Source organism: Silene latifolia, chromosome X (genome assembly GCF_048544455.1).
Source record: "Silene latifolia isolate original U9 population chromosome X, ASM4854445v1, whole genome shotgun sequence".
Lineage (NCBI taxonomy): Eukaryota > Viridiplantae > Streptophyta > Magnoliopsida > Caryophyllales > Caryophyllaceae > Silene > Silene latifolia.
This window is the reverse complement of record NC_133537.1, coordinates 222,216,158-222,232,081: the sequence shown is the minus strand read 5'-3', so window position 1 is coordinate 222,232,081 and position 15,924 is coordinate 222,216,158. Positions and strand designations below refer to the sequence as shown.

The 15,924-nt window shown below is 41.4% G+C and overlaps 1 non-coding gene across 1 annotated transcript; it reads left to right on the top strand.

The window, feature by feature from the left end:
• The first annotated feature begins 15,049 nt into the window (after positions 1-15,049).
• Positions 15,050-15,156, top strand: LOC141625004 (small nucleolar RNA R71). The gene has a single exon (XR_012534803.1). It is a non-coding gene; the product is annotated as a small nucleolar RNA R71 (small nucleolar RNA).
• Positions 15,157-15,924: the final 768 nt, after the last annotated feature.

Below are 15,924 nucleotides of genomic sequence, written 5' to 3'. Positions count from 1 at the left end.
GGTTGGCAATTTGGAATTTACGACCTCATATTTGTGATTATTCTCCCTATAAATGTCATCCCCTTTAAGATACATCAATTGCTCTTCTAAGTATTGGAGTCTTTTCTCAGCTGCAGTCATTCCCGCGAGAGGGTTTTCATCCCTGAAGTCATTCACAAAGTCATCCACTACTTCACTTTCTTGAGGAGGCAACCTCCCCTCTACGGCGTAGATCCGGCCCTCGATGGTGTCAAGGCGATCATACACTTGGTCTTGAGTAACTTGGATTTGAGCTAGGGCGGCTAGGATTCGATCATTACCATCTTGAAGTTGATTGAAATTCACGTCACTTGTTTCAGGCATCTTGAAAACTGGATAAGAGATCGACGACGAATCAAAACACGATCGACCATCCTAACACACTTACTAAAAGAAGAAATGTTTTGACTTGTGAAGTGGGTGTGTGCCAGTTGTGTCAGTGAGCTTTGAAGAAAAGACAAAGGTTTGAAAATATGTATCCTAGTCAACTATAGTGTAGTTGTAGGAGTGGACTCGAAGTGAGGTTTTGAAATGAGATTGGGGCCGAAATTTGACTCGACAAACGGACTGAGTTTCGACTCGGTTTTGCGCTAATCAAAGGCCTTTTTTCGAAATTTTCATTTAAAAAGGGATTTTGATTTTTACAAAGATCGTCATGGTTTCATTTAGAAATGGTGATCACGTAAGGTACAAACATTTATACAAGCATTATAACTGGATGCTGAGTGCATTTAAAAGGGTTTTGGTTTAAAGGGTGGGTTGCCATACCGAACAATCAAACCCGAAGTCTGTGGAGAGTCTCGTACCGAACAAGAGTAAGGCCGATTCTTATTCCATTTCCTCAAGTAGTGAAGGTCCTTGATACAAACAAGAGTAAGCATCATGGTATGGATGACGTCAATCGCTATCCATCCTTAGGCCCAAATAAGAATTAGGACCGTTTAGACGGAACGATTGGTCGAATGGGTTGGGTTGGGCCTAGGAAGGCCGAATAAACGGTCTAGGAAGACCGAGTTATGAAAACCGACAATTGTCTTGTACAAACTATTCCCTAACCTTGTTCAAGTTTCACCCTTTTGGCTACACGTAAGTGTACTATCCCTAGCGGAGTCGCCAAACTGTGGACATGGTGCCACGGGGGCGCTTGGGAAACAAGCGTTTGCATTTGTGGAGTCGCCACCAATTTTTATGGGAAATTGGAACCGTTCGAATACCTCGTGCCATGTCAAGACACAAAGTAGTGACATGAACACTAAGCAATCGTCACCCTTAGCATTCTATGTCTAGAATGACTCTCGTGGATGCCAATGAACACGGATGTTTACAGAGATCTGGAGTAAGGGAGGGTACGTATTAGGAAGCTCTTTTGATCGAACACCTAATCCCGCCCGCCTCGATAGCGGCCTCTACTAATGATTAGGGAAATTATCTATACTCGATATATTGTCGATTATATGCATGCAATACAACATCCAATAAATTAATCCTAACATGTGAGAATTAACTAAGTCGGTGAACAAATAATTAGCGAACAATTTAGTCAAAATAAGAATTTATGGTCAATTACATGTGAAGACACACAAATGATACAAAATACAATGATAAATAGAATAAAGAAAAATTACAATAATAAAAGATACAATAATTACAATGGGTTTAGCGATTTATGTCGAAAATACCTTTAAAACGGATAATTTGAGAAAAAGAATGAATAAAGGAATTAACGAACAGAAACAGTAGGCGAAAATACGGGTAATAGTTAATTATACGTAAATTAATGAACTAGGTCAAGGCAGAACGGAAGTTCAGAGACAGAAATTAACATGGAACAGGCGCAGCAGAACTGCGCCCTTTGGAAGAGGCGCAACAGTTGCTGCGTCTGTTCCAAGGGTGAGTTTTGGCTGTGAAGCCGGAACTGCAAATCATTAAACTAATTGGTGAATTTAATGATCGATTAATATATTTACGCGGACGGAAGTGATTTAATTCATTAATTACATATGAATGAGTCATAAAAGCAACGAAACATGGACGAGACGAATGCAAATGAATTATTTACATGGACGATTGATTGATTAGTGACATAGGTGAACTAAAATAGGTTAAACATAACGAATTAAGGACGAATTAATGACGAATATGCGATGAATATGACAATAGACAGATGAAAATATATCAAAGATCGAATTCCAGAAACTCAATATGAACGAATTGAATTTCTACAACCCGGTTTGACTTTAATGACGAAAACCCGCAAATATTGGATTATTAGGGATTTAAGTCGGTATTAATGATGAATTATATGCTAACAGTGATTAATAATATTGCTAAACTATCATGTGGACGAAACAAGAGCAAATAATGACGAAAGAAAACAAAGGAACGAAACTAACAGAGGACGAAGGAAGAAGAAAGGAAGCAGGAACTGCGGCAACCTCATGAAGAGGCGCAGCAGGCGCTGCGTCCCTTCGAAGAGGCGCAGCAGTTGCTGCGTCCTTTCTTGACGTCTGTCTTCTGATAATCCGTAAAAAGGGTTTTAAACATGGTTTTACAAATCGGTTTTAAGCAGTGTTTTCGACATAAATCTTTCATTAGTGATACAAAAAGTAAATAACAATAATTAAAAGAGAAGGATTTACACCCTCAGACTTACATGTTTGACGAAACGAGATTGACTAAGTTTACGATTAGTGATGCTCGACTCGAATATAACGAAAGTGCCCTTGTATGAGGAAAACGATTAGATTAACTAAGTTGATTAGTTGTGGAGTTGGTCAAATTGGTCGGTCATGCAAACGAGGCTGGTACTCAGAAAGATCCGAGCTTACGTGGTCGAATGTTCAAGCACGTAGACGCCAAAAAGTAAGAACGTGGTCTAGAATGCAAAGGGAGAAGAGAAGGGCAGACACTCGCGTGAGAAATATGAGGAGCGAAGACTCCTATTTATACTAATCACGTGAAGGAATAGGGTTTTCGGAGAGACTTTGGAAGTGAATCTCGAAAAGAGATGAAAAAGATACGAAAAATACGCAGAAAAGGACTTGGGAAGAGGTGCAGCAGTCACTCGTCTCTTGGAAGAGGCGCAACACCTGCAGTGTCTGTTCCCAGGTGGTTTCCTTCTGCGGAAGAAAGATTTTCGTGTTTAGGTTATGGAATGACGGGATAATTTGGTTTTCCTTAATATTTTGAATGAATATTACGGGAAATTGTTTACCAAAGATTAAAAGATTGTGAAATATTTATAAAATATGGAATAGAAATATCCGGAACATTCCAGGAACATTCGACTCGGATTTAACGGTTATCAGAAAAATGAAGACGGTTTTAGGCCCGGACTCCAAATGTACTCTAATTACTGTCAAAATGACCGTATCGGCGCGTAGATGTCAACTAAGAGGTAGACATCAGTGTTTGAGCAATCACTTGACGATAAACTTACAAACTGTCATAAATCGTTCTGCGTACCAAACATGCGGCCCAATCATCACCGGGTAGTTTGCGGGAGGTGCAGAAATGTTGTATCTACACCTCGGCCGAGTCCGCCCTCATGGCAGTCTCCCGCCACTCCACCGCCTCAGTCCCACACGGCAGACCAGAAATCATGCCGTAGTCCTCCAGAGTGACTCCCACCTCACCAAAAGGCATGTGAAAAGTGGAAGTCGTGTCCCAGAATCGGTCCAAGAAAGCGCGGACCAGGCTAAGGTTAGCCCGCAGCTTTCTCTTCGCGATATCCCTCCAAGCCTGCACCAAGGCACCGGACGCTCCACGCTCGATCATGGCGCGCTCCTCCGCCGACAGCCTCTCGTAGCACTCCATAGCCGTCGTGTAGCCCGATAACGACCTGATGTTCTCGGCCTCCTATTGTGATTTAAAACAAAAGCTATCTTTAGTTTTGAATGAAAATTGAAAAAAGATTACCAAGCTCTTCACCGTCCTGTAGGACAGGTGACCCTCCGGAGCCCAAAGCAAGTGCCTGTTGTCCCAGGTCTCAGCCCGCGCAGGTGCTCCCCTAAGCTGACGACCGCCTCCCCTAACGTTGGCCCGCCTCGGGGCCTCCTCCTCCTCAACCGCCTCCTCCTCGTGGACCTCGTCCCCAGCAGCCATCACCGCGACGGTGAAAGCCTCCTCCAAAGCCTCCTCGATAACACGATAAGGGTCAACAACAGTGTATATCTCCATGGGAGCTCTCCCAGAAGTAGAAGCCTCATCACCTGCAACGTTAAAGTAATTTTAGGCCGCATCACGTGATGACAAGCCTGGATTAGGGGACTTTCGAGCCTTCGGAAGCCCTGAAATTGCTCTTTTCTCGCCATCTTTGGCTATGTTCTCTCAAACCCAATCACTCATGTGGTAATTTGGGTCAAGTCAAGCCTAAGTTGAAGCCTAGTCATGGGTTCGAGTCGAAATTTCGGCAGCATTTCGTTATAACGGCGATTATGCCCTAGAAAAGTGTCCCGAAATAGCCGTCACAAACCGAAATTCTGAGAAGGTAGGAAATTTACCCATCATCCAAGGATCCCAAATATCAAGTTTCATCGCAAATGGGCAATCCTAAGGCCATTTTCGAAGCAATTTACGGTTTAGCTGTGAAACCGTCTCAATTTCGCTCAAATGCTCAAAACTCAACGAAAATTCGAAACAAATACATGGTTATGATCCTTATACTACCAATTAGCCATTTACATGATCAATTTTGCAAGGCAAGATCATTTGGCGGAAAAGCCCCAAATTTTCGACATGTTAGGGTTGAAAACCCTAAATTTTGTCGATCAAATTCATCCATTATTGAAGATTAATGCAAGAATGATATACATACCTCAATTATTCATGATGAATAAAAGCTTTTGGATCAAATTTTAGCGGAAATGGTTAAGATTTGAGAGAGAAATTGTTGATTTGTATTTCAAACAAATGAATTGAGTCCCTCTATTTATCGCGTTTTTACTCAAAAAAGACACCTTCAGGAATAGACGCAGCAGGCGCTGCGCCTCTTCCAAGAGACGCAGCTCTTGCTGTGCCTCTTCCTGATGTTCCCTTCGTACGAGTTTTCAAAAATTCATTATAAGTTCGTTATTTGTAGGCCCATCTTTGGTGCGCCTCTTCCTCGGTGCTATTTTATCTTTTTTGGTCCGTTTGACAATTATTCTTCATTCAGATCCGCATTTCTAAGCCAATTGCAGACTATCATACGTTATTTATCTCTTCCAAAACCTTTGCTTGTCACAACGAGCCGGTATTCCTTCACAGGTGTTTCGACACGCCTTCATTATATTCCCCCAGCGAGAGTAAGTGGACAGACAATCCCTCTCGAGACATGGAGATAAGTTCCTAATTATGTTCCCAGCGAGAGTAAGTGGATCGACAATCCCTCTCGAGACATGGAGATAAATTCCTGAGAAGGTTTCCCCAACGAGAGCTCACGACATACAATCGTCCTTCTCGAGTTCTTCTGAAGTTTGTTTGAAGACGACCCAAGCAGATTTCTCCCAGCAGTTCCCGCCTGTGTCCTGCTACTCACGATATTTCTTGTTTCCCCGCGGAGTGCGATAAATATGTCGTTCTCCAGAGGTTCCCAGACCGGTAGAGTTCTTACACTCAAGCCTTAGTTACCCTTTCAGATAACCTTCAGTTATCCTTTCAGATAAACCTTAGATGACCCTTTCAGGATAATCCTTCCTTCAGCCTTCCTCCCTTCAGATAATCCTTTATTTCTTCAGACACTTTCAGATAATCCTTTCAGTATCCCTTTAGACAACCCCTTTCAGTCCTTTAGAGAGAGTTGTCCTTCAGCCTTCCCTTTTGGAGATAGCCTTCAGAGTTAGCCTTCAGAAGTATTAAGAAGTTCCTTCAGAATGCCTGTGATCCCTAATGCCTTCAGACACCAAGTTAACTTCAGACCAAAGAGTTTTGCCGAAGCGTCTTCAGTCCCGTTTCACCCAGGGGTATCTCAGGTATGGTCTCTTCTTATGGCTGGCGAGCCTCCTTACGTAGTCTAATGGACTTTAAACGACCCTCCCCGATAGTCGACAGACGCTAAAATGTTCCTGACGACAGGTCCTTGGTTCAGACCCCTTGAACCGCCTCGCGTCGCCATAGTCGACAGGTTGTAATCTTCGATTGACCTGATGGCTATACTTTGACTTTCCCCTTGTCCAAGCCTCAGTCAAAGTGGAGGCTCTGTAGATACCTCATTTCTGCACCTCTCGCAAACCACCCGGTGATGATTGGGCCGAATGTTTGGTACGCGAAATGATTTATGACAGTTCGTAAGTTTATCGTCAAGTGATCGCTCAAACCCTGATGTCTACCTCTTAATTGTCATCTACGCGCCGATACGGTCGTTTTGACAGTAATTAGAGTACATTTGGAGTCCGGGCCTAAAACCGTCTTCATTTTCTGATAATCGTTAAATCCCGAGTCAGAATGTTCTGGAATGTTCCGGATATTTCTATTCCATATTTTATAAATATTTCACAATCTTTTAATCTTTGGTAAACAATTTCCCGTAATATTCATACAAAATATTAACGAAAACCAAATTATCCCGTCATTCCATAACTTAAACACGGAAATCTTTCTTCCGCAGGAGGAAACCATCTGGGAACAGACGCAGCAGGTGCTGCGCCTCTTCCAAGAGATGCGATGATCGCCGCGCCTCTTCCCAGGTCCTTTTCTGCGTATTTTTCGTATCTTTTTCATATCTTTTCGAGATTCACTTCCAAAGTCTCTCCGAAAACCCTATTCCTTCACGTGATTAGTATAAACAGGAGTCTTCGCTCCTCATATTTCTCACGCGAGTGTCCGCCCTTCTCTTCTCCCTTTGCATTCTAGACCACGTTCTTACGTTTTGGCGTCTACGTGCTTGAACATTCGACCACGTAAGCTCGGATCTTTCTGAGTACCAGCCTCGTTTGCATGACCGACCAATTTGACCAACTCCACAACTAATCAACTTAATTAATCTAATCGTTTTCCTCTTACGAGGGCACTTTCATTACTTTCGAGTCGAGGATCACTAATCGTAAACTTAGTCAATCTCGTTTCGTCAAACATGTAAGTCTGAGGGTGTAAATCCTTCTCTTTTAATTATTGTTATTTACTTTTTGTATCACTAATGTAAGATTTATGTCGAAAACACCTCTTAAAACCGATTTGTAAAACCATGTTTAAAACCCTTTTTACGGATTATCAGAAGACAGACGTCGAGAAAGGACGCAGCGACTGCTGCGCCTCTTCGAAGGGACGCAGCGCCTGCTGCGCCTCTTCGTGAGGCTGCCGCAGTTCCTGCTTACTTTCTTCTTCCTTCGTCCTCTGTTAGTTTCGTTCCTTTGTTTTCTTTCGACATTGTTTGCTCTTGTTTTGTTCACATGATAGTTTAGCAATATTATTAATCACTGTTAGCATATAATTCATCATTAATACCGACTTAAATCCCTAATAATCCAGTATTTGCGGGTTTTCGTCATTAAAGTCAAACCGGGTTGTAGAAATTCAATTCGTTCATATTGAGTTTCTGGAATTCGATCATTGATATATTTTCATCTGTCTATTGTCATATTCATCGCATATTCGTCATTAATTCGTCCTTAATTCGTTATGTTTAACCTATTTTAGTTCACCTATGTCACTAATCAATCAATCATCCATGTAAATAATTCATTTGCATTCGTCTCGTCCATGTTTCGTTGCTTTTATGACTCATTCATATGTAATTAATGAATTAAATCACTTCCGTACGAGTAAATATATTAATCGATCATTAAATTCACCAATTAGTTTAACGATTTGCAGTTCCGGCTTCACAGCAAGAACTCACCCTTGGAACAGACGCAGCAACTGCTGCGCCTCTTCCAAAGGGCGCAGTCCGGCTGCGCCTGTTCGAGGTTGATTTCTGTCTCTGAACATCCGTTCTGCCTTAACCTAGTTCATTAATTTACGTATAATTAACTATTACCCGTATTATCGCCTACTGTTTCTGTTCGTTATTTCCTTTATTCATTCTTTTTCTCAAATTATCCGTTTTAAAGGTATTTTCGACATAAATCGCTAAACCGATGTAATTATTGTAATTTTTCTTTATTCTATTTATCATTGTATTTTTTATCATTTGTATGTCTTCACATGTAATTGAACATAAATTCTTACTCTGACTAAATTGTATGCTAAATTATTTGTTCACCGACTTAGTTAATCTTCACATGCTAGGATTAAAACTTGGATGTTGCATTGCATGCATATAATCGATGATATATCGAGTATAGACGATTTCCCTAATCATTAGTAGAGGCCGCTATCGAGGCGGGCGGGATTAGGTGTTCGATCAAAAGAGCTTCCTAATACGTACCCTCACCCCTTACTCCAGATCTCTGTGAACATCCGTGTTCATTGGCATCCACGAGAGTCATTCTAGATATAGAATGCTAAGGGTAACGAGTTCTTGGTATTCATGTCACTACTTTGTGTCTTGACATGGCACGAGGTATTCGAACGGTTCCAATTTCCCATAAAAATTGGTGGCGACTCCACAAATGCAAACGCTTGTTTCCCAAGCGCCCCCGTGGCCCCATGTCCACACCTTTCTACTGATTGGTGTTAGTTTATGTGATTAACGCGGTAGGGTTGAAGTGATCATCTTGAAGTATCATGGTAATGATCTCATCCTGCGCGGCTCTAACAAATCGATCTTCTCCAAAGAGTAGACTCACGGCTTGTTCGTCTAGGCAAGCTGCTTGACGAGTCTTGACGGTAGGAACCGTTTCTGGAGGAATGAAGTAGCAATCGTGAAAGATCTCAATTCCGGCTAGCTTTCTTTCGAGATAGTGCCAAGGTTCGGGAAATTCGTGAAAGAGTTCTTGCCTTTCTTCCCTAACGAAGTATCCATTTAAGGTAGGGAGATAGGGTTGCATTTGGATTCCCACATTCTTACGGTTTTGAAATTGAGTGAGCACCTCGAGGACTTCCTCTTTGGTGGGTTTGTATCCTAGTCCAAGGGGTATTCTTTGTGAATTACCCTCTTTGTAGTGTGCAAAGTTGTTTCTTCGGATAGGATTCAAAGGCATTCCCGGGAAGTATCCCTGGGTTTTGAGTATGTGGTTGACCACTAAGTTAGAGTAGGGATTGAAGTATAATGGGGTCAACTCACTCTCTATGACATTTATGATATGGAAGCCCCCAAGTTCATGTACTGGATCTGTAAGGACTTGATTACTTGACTTCTTTTCGATTATTGCCTTGATGGGGGACGAAGTGATCATTACCACCTTACCATTTAGTGGGATTTTGATTTTCTGGTGGAGTGTGGATGTTACCGCTTTGGAAGCGTGAATCCAGGGTCTTCCCAGAAGTATGTTAAAGGATGCCTCTATGTCCACTATTTGGAAGTTGACCTTTCGCTCAATCGGCCCTGTGGCTATGGTTAGGTCAACAAGTCCTACCATCTTTCGTCGTGTACCATCATATGCGCGAACACCTTGGTTGGTAGGGGTCCAATCCGATTCTTTCATACCCAATTTGTATGCTGTTTTCAAGGGTATGACATTGACTGCGGAGCCATCATCTACCAAAGTCATTGGCACATTCTTCTTTAAGCAAATGACGGTGATATAAAGAGCCAATTTATGACTAGCACCGAAAGGTGGCAAATCCTCATCCGAGAAAGTAATAGGATTACTTAGCTTTGGTGATTCTTGGAAGACCAAGTTGACCACGTTGCGGGTGTGGAGTTATGTGCCACATTTAGTTTGGCCAAAGCTTGCAGTAAAGCTTGGCGATGTGGGAATGAGCTTGACACTAGTTGCCAGACTGGAAGATCAGCCTTTGTCTTCTGTAGTTGCTTTAGTAAATGGTCGGTAGAGCTTTCTTCGTTATCATTTGGTACGACTACATTGGTTGGACCGTTTGCTATGGGACCATTTTGAGAGGTGTTTTGGTATGGGCGCCCTGAACGAGTGAGGTGATCTACATCTTGATCTTCACAATTTGGGACTATTTCCTCACTGACTTTGACTAAGTAGTGTTCAGTGAGATACTCGTCTTCATCATCATCGGCCCATATTCCGTTGACAGTAGCAAGATCTCTCATTCTCATGATTCCAGCCTCTAAATGGATAATTTGGTCAACTAGTTCATCAACCATGGCTACTACTTCTTGCATTGTAGTGTTTTGAGAGAAGACTAGTGGTGCACGTTTTTTAGGTGTGGCGTCAGGACTACGTAAGTTTGCCACTGCACTCTCTAGTTCCACGACTTGCCTATCCACACTTTTTGCCCATGCGATAAAATCAGTGATGGTTGGAGAAATGGTGGAGTAGTTTCCTTCATTTTCTATTGCATGAACTTCATTTTCGACTAGAGAGATGAGATGTGAACAATCTATGGTAGATTCTTCACTTGTGATCATCAGAACTCCAAGAGGATTCTGAGTGTTGTTAGGCTTACCTCCAGGTGGTATTGGTGGGCGACCGTCTTCAATCATATCTTGGAGTACATTTTTCAATTTGTAGCATTTCTCTGTATCATGTCCCTTACCTCTATGGTATTCGCAGTACGAATTCTCATCCCATAATTTGGATTTCTTTTCTGGTTTGGGTGTAGGGCCTATGGGTTGAAGTTTACCCAGGTTTATCAACCTTTTCAGAGCGTTGGAATATGTGTCCCCTAGATTTGTGAATTTCCTTGGAGGGGTACTCTTCTTAGATGGCTCGAGGAGGTTAACTTCATCAGTCTTGCTAGTAGAGCCGTACGAACGACTTGTTGAGCATTGATATCCACGACCTATCGTTTTGGACAAGAGCCCTTTACGGATGTCATATTCGATCCTTGTCCCTAGTACGGTCAAATCTTTGAAGGTCTTGATGTTTTGATACCTCAAATGATTAGCATAAATGGGTTTTAGGTTGTCCATGAATTTCTTTACGAGGGTAGCCTCATCCGGACGTTCAACAAGTTGAGTACTAGTCTTCCTCCACCGACTTAGGAAATCGGTGAAACCTTCTTTATCCTTTTGGGTAAGAACCTCTAAGTGCGCATGTTGACTTGGATTTCAGCATTATCCACATATTGTTTAGCAAACTCAATTGCAGCATCGTCCCATGTAGCGATTTTCTTGTGTTCCAGTGAATAGAACCATTGTTTTGGGATGGTGTCAAGAGATGAAGGAAAGATCCTTAAGAACATCTCGGGTTTAATGCCTTTGATAGACATGTAATCCTTAAAAGCACGGATATGGTTCAAAGGGTTTTCGTGCCCCTTGAATTTCGGGATATCCGTCATGTTGAAGTTGGTTGGCAACTTGGAACTCACAGCCTCATATCCCTATAAATGTCATCCCCTTTGAGATACATCAATTGTTCCTGCAAGTATTGGAGTCGTTTCTCAGCTGCAGTCATACCTATGGGAGGGTTTTCGTCACTGAAGTTGTTCACGAAGTCATCGGCTATTTCACTTTCTCGAGGAGGCATCCTCGTTTCTGCGGAATATATTCGGCCCTCAATTGTGTCAAGGCGATCATACACTTGGTCTTGAGTAACTTGGAGACGAGCTAGAGCGGCTAGGATTTGATCATTACCATTCTGGAATTGGTTGAAGTTCGCGTCGCTTGTTTCAGGCATCTTGGAAACTGAATAAGAGATCGACGACGAATCAAAACACGATCGACCATTCTAGCACACTTACTTGAAAATAAATGTTCTGACTCGTGAAGTGGGAGTGTGCCACTTGTGTCAGTGAGTTTTGAGGAAATGACAAAGTTTGAAAAATATGGTCCTAGTCAACTTTAGTGTAGTTGTAGGAGTGGACTCGAAGTGAGGTTTTGAAATGGGTTTGGAGGCCCGAATTTTGAATCGACAATTGGACAGAGTTTCGGCTTGTTTGGTGCTAATATTAGGCTCAAGTTTCGAAAATTTACATTTTAAAGAAGGATTTTGGATTTTACAAAAAATCGTCATGGTTTCGTTTAGAAAATGGTGATCACGTATGGTACAAACAATATACAAGCATTATAAGGGATGCTGAGTGCATTTAGAAGGGTTTTGGTTTAAAGGGTGGGTTGCCATACCGAACAATGAAACCCAAAGTCTGTGGAGAGGCTCGTACCAAACAGGAGAAAGGTCGATTCCTAGTCCATTTCCTCAAGTAGTGAAAGTCCTTGATACAAACAAGAGTAAGTACCATGGTATGGATGACGTCAATCGCTATCCCTCCTTAGGCCCAAATAAGAATTAGGATCGTTTAGACGGGACGATTGGTCGAATGGGTTGGGTTGGGCCTAGGAAGGCCGAATGAAACGATCTAGGAAGACCGAGTTATGAAAACCGACAATTGTCTTGTACAAACTATTCCTTAACCTTGTTCAAGTTTCACCCTTTTGGCTACACGTAAGTGTATTATCCCCAGCGGAGTCGCCAAACTGTGGACGCGGGCCCATGGGGGCGATTGGGGGAGAACAAGCGTTTGTATTTGTGGAGTCGCCACCAATTTATTGTCGAAAATTGGAAACCGTTCGAATACCTCGTGCCATGTCAAGACACAAAGTAGTGACATGAACACCAAGAACTCGTTACCCTTAGCATTCTATGTCTAGAATGACTCTCGTGGATGTCAATGAACACGGATGTTCACAGAGATCTGGAGTAAGGGGTGAGGGTACGTATTAGGAAGTTCTTTTGATCGAACACCTAATCCCGCCCGCCTCGATAGCGGCCTCTACTAATGATTAGGGAAAATCATCTATACTTGATATATTGTCGATTATATGCATGCAATGCAACATCCATAGATTAATCCTAACATGTGAGAATTAGACTAAGTCGGTGAACAACTAATTTATCACACAATAAATGTCAAAGTCGGGATTTAAGATGATTACATGTGAAGGCATACAAAGAAATATAATAAATAAAATTACAATAATAATACAATAAAGAAAGATTCAATAATTACATTGGATTAATTGATTTATGTTGAAAATACTTCTAAAATGGATAATTTGAGAAAAGAAATAAATAAACAATTTAACGAACATGAATTAGGGTGATAATACGATTAGTAGTTAATTAATACGTAAGCTAAAACAAGGTCAAAGCAAAACGGGAGTTCAGAGACAGAAGTCAACCACGAACAGGCGCAGCAGAGCTGCCCCCTTTGGAAGAGGCGCAACAGTTGCTACGTCTGTTCCATGGCTCAGTTCGGGCTGTGAAGCCGGAATTGCAAATCGTTAATGTTCGTTGGTGATTTTAAGGCTTGATTATGCTATTTAACTCGGGTGAAAGTGATTAGCAGATTATTTACATGTGAATAAGGGTCATGAAAATAATAAACATGGAAGAAACTAATTAGGACGAACTAATTACAAGATTTAAGAGGATTAATTAACAAATTAATGAATTAACTAATTAATTAGGTTAAACAGGTTACTAATGACGAATTAATGATGGATATGATGAACAAAAGGTGGGAATATGTCAATGACGAATTCCGGAGACTCAATATGGATGAATAGAACCTCCAAAAACCGAATTTGATTTTAATGACGAAAATCCGCAAATATTAGTTATAAGGGATTGAAGTCGGGAATTAAAAGATGAATTAAGTACTAATAACGATGAATATATTACATGTTAGAATTATTATGCTTAAATCGTCATATGAACAATGAACAAGTGAAGAAAGAAATAAAACAATCGAATCATCAAAGGACGAAGGAAGAAGAAAGAAAGCAGGAACTGCGGCAGCCTCACGAAGAGGCGCAGTAGTTGCTGCGTCCTTTCTCGACGGTCATCTTCTGGTAATTCGTAAAAAAGGATTGAAAGCATGGTTTTAGAAATCGGTTTTAGAAATACTTTCGACATAAACCTTACATTATGATAACAATAATAAAATAGGGATTATACACCCTCAGACTTACATGATTGACGAAACGAGATGAACTAAGTTAACGTTTAGTGATGCTCGACTCGAATGTAGACGAAAGTGCCCTCGTAAGAGGAATTGAAACAGATTGATTAATGTTGATTATGGTGGAGTTGGTCAAATTGGTCAGTCATGAAAAACGAGGCTGGTACTCAGAAAGATCCCAGCTTACGTGATCGAAGTTCAAGCACGTAGACGCCAAAAAGTAAGAACGTGGTCTAGAATGCAAAGGGAGAAGAGAAGGGCGGACACTCGCGTGAGAAATATGTGAAACCGAAGGACTCTATTTATACAAATCACACAGAGGAAGTAGGGTTTTCGGAGAAACTTTGGAAGTGAATCTCGAAAAGATATGAAAAGATACGAAAAAATACGGAGAAAAGGAATTGGGAAGAGGCGCAGCAGGCACTGCGTCTCTTGGAAGAGGCGCAGCACCTGCTGCGTCCTTTCCCAAGTGGTTTCCCCCTGCGGAAGAAAGATTTCCGTATTTAGTTTATGGAATGACGAAATAATCTTGTTTTCCTTAATATTTTGTGTGAATATTACGGGAATTATTTGCCAAAGATTAAAAGATTGTAAAATATGGAATAGAAGTATCCGGAACTTTCCAGAACATTCTGACTCGGTTTTAGAAAATGAAGATGGTTTTATGATCCGGACTCCAAATTTACTCTAATTACTGCCAAAACGACCGTATCGGCACCTAGATGACAATTAAGAGTTAGACACAAGTGTTTGAGCGATCACTTGACGAAAAACTTACGAACTGTTACAAATCGTTCCGCGTACCAAACATGCGGCCCAATCATCACCGGGTGGTTTGCGGGAGGTGCAGAAATGAGGTATCTACACCATGGCCTTCTCAAACTTCAAATTGATGGTGGCAATGTGAGCACTTAGTTGAGCACCCAATTGTGTGATGTAATCTACCTCATGTTGTCCTCCTCTAGTGGACTTTCGAGGCCTACTATATTGTGAATTATAAACCAGCATTTCTTCAATTTTGGCCCATGTTTGATTGTCATCAACTTCGGTAAACATACCATTGGATCCCATGTTGAGGATGTTGCGGGAGTCTTCATATAGACCATTCCAAAATTGTTGCACAAGGAACCACTCGCTAAGTCCATGGTGTGGACAAGAACAACAAGTGTCCTTAAATCTCTCCCATGCTTCATACAATGATTCCTCATCTCTTTGCTTGAACCCGGTGATTTGGGCTCTCAGCATGTTAGTGTTCTCCGGAGGATAGAATTTCTTGTAGAAAGTAAGTGTTAACTTCTTCCATGAGTCAATACCAAGGGTAGTCTTGTCTAGACTTTTCAACCATTGCTTTGCGGTACCAATCAAGGAAAAAGGAAGTAAGACCCATCGGATTTGGTCTTGAATAACTCCGGTTTGAGAAATCGCATCACAATAGTCACAAAAAGTCTCCATATGTGAATGAGGGTCTTCACTAGGTATCCCCCCAAATTGACTTCTCTCAACTAGTTGTATGAATGTGGATTTGGCAATGAAATTACCGGTTAAATGTGGTGGTATAGGAGTACCATTTGGTAGGTTCTACTCGGTTGGTACGGAATGTGATGAAAATTTAGGCATTGTGGGGTGATTTTGTGGTGGATTTTGTATTGGGTTGTCCTCTCCTTCTCTTGCAAAAGGGTTGGTAAACTCAATGTTATTTGGTTGAATGTCCACAATCTCTCCAATACCTCTTAAAGTACCTCTAGCAACTCTTCTATTGTTGGTTAAGGTTCTTTCAATTTCAAGATCAATAAGTAAAGGATTACCTTGTGATCTTCTAGTCATGCAAAATATCAAACAACTCGAAAACAATTAGAACAACCTTGAGGAGATTGACTTCCCCAAGGTAAAGAAAGACACAACTAAAAATAATTAATGAAAATCAAATCAAGTTAACACCGTCCCCGGCAACAGCGCCATTTTTGGTGAAGTTTAAACTCGTCGTCAAAAGTTACCAACCAAAACAATATTTAT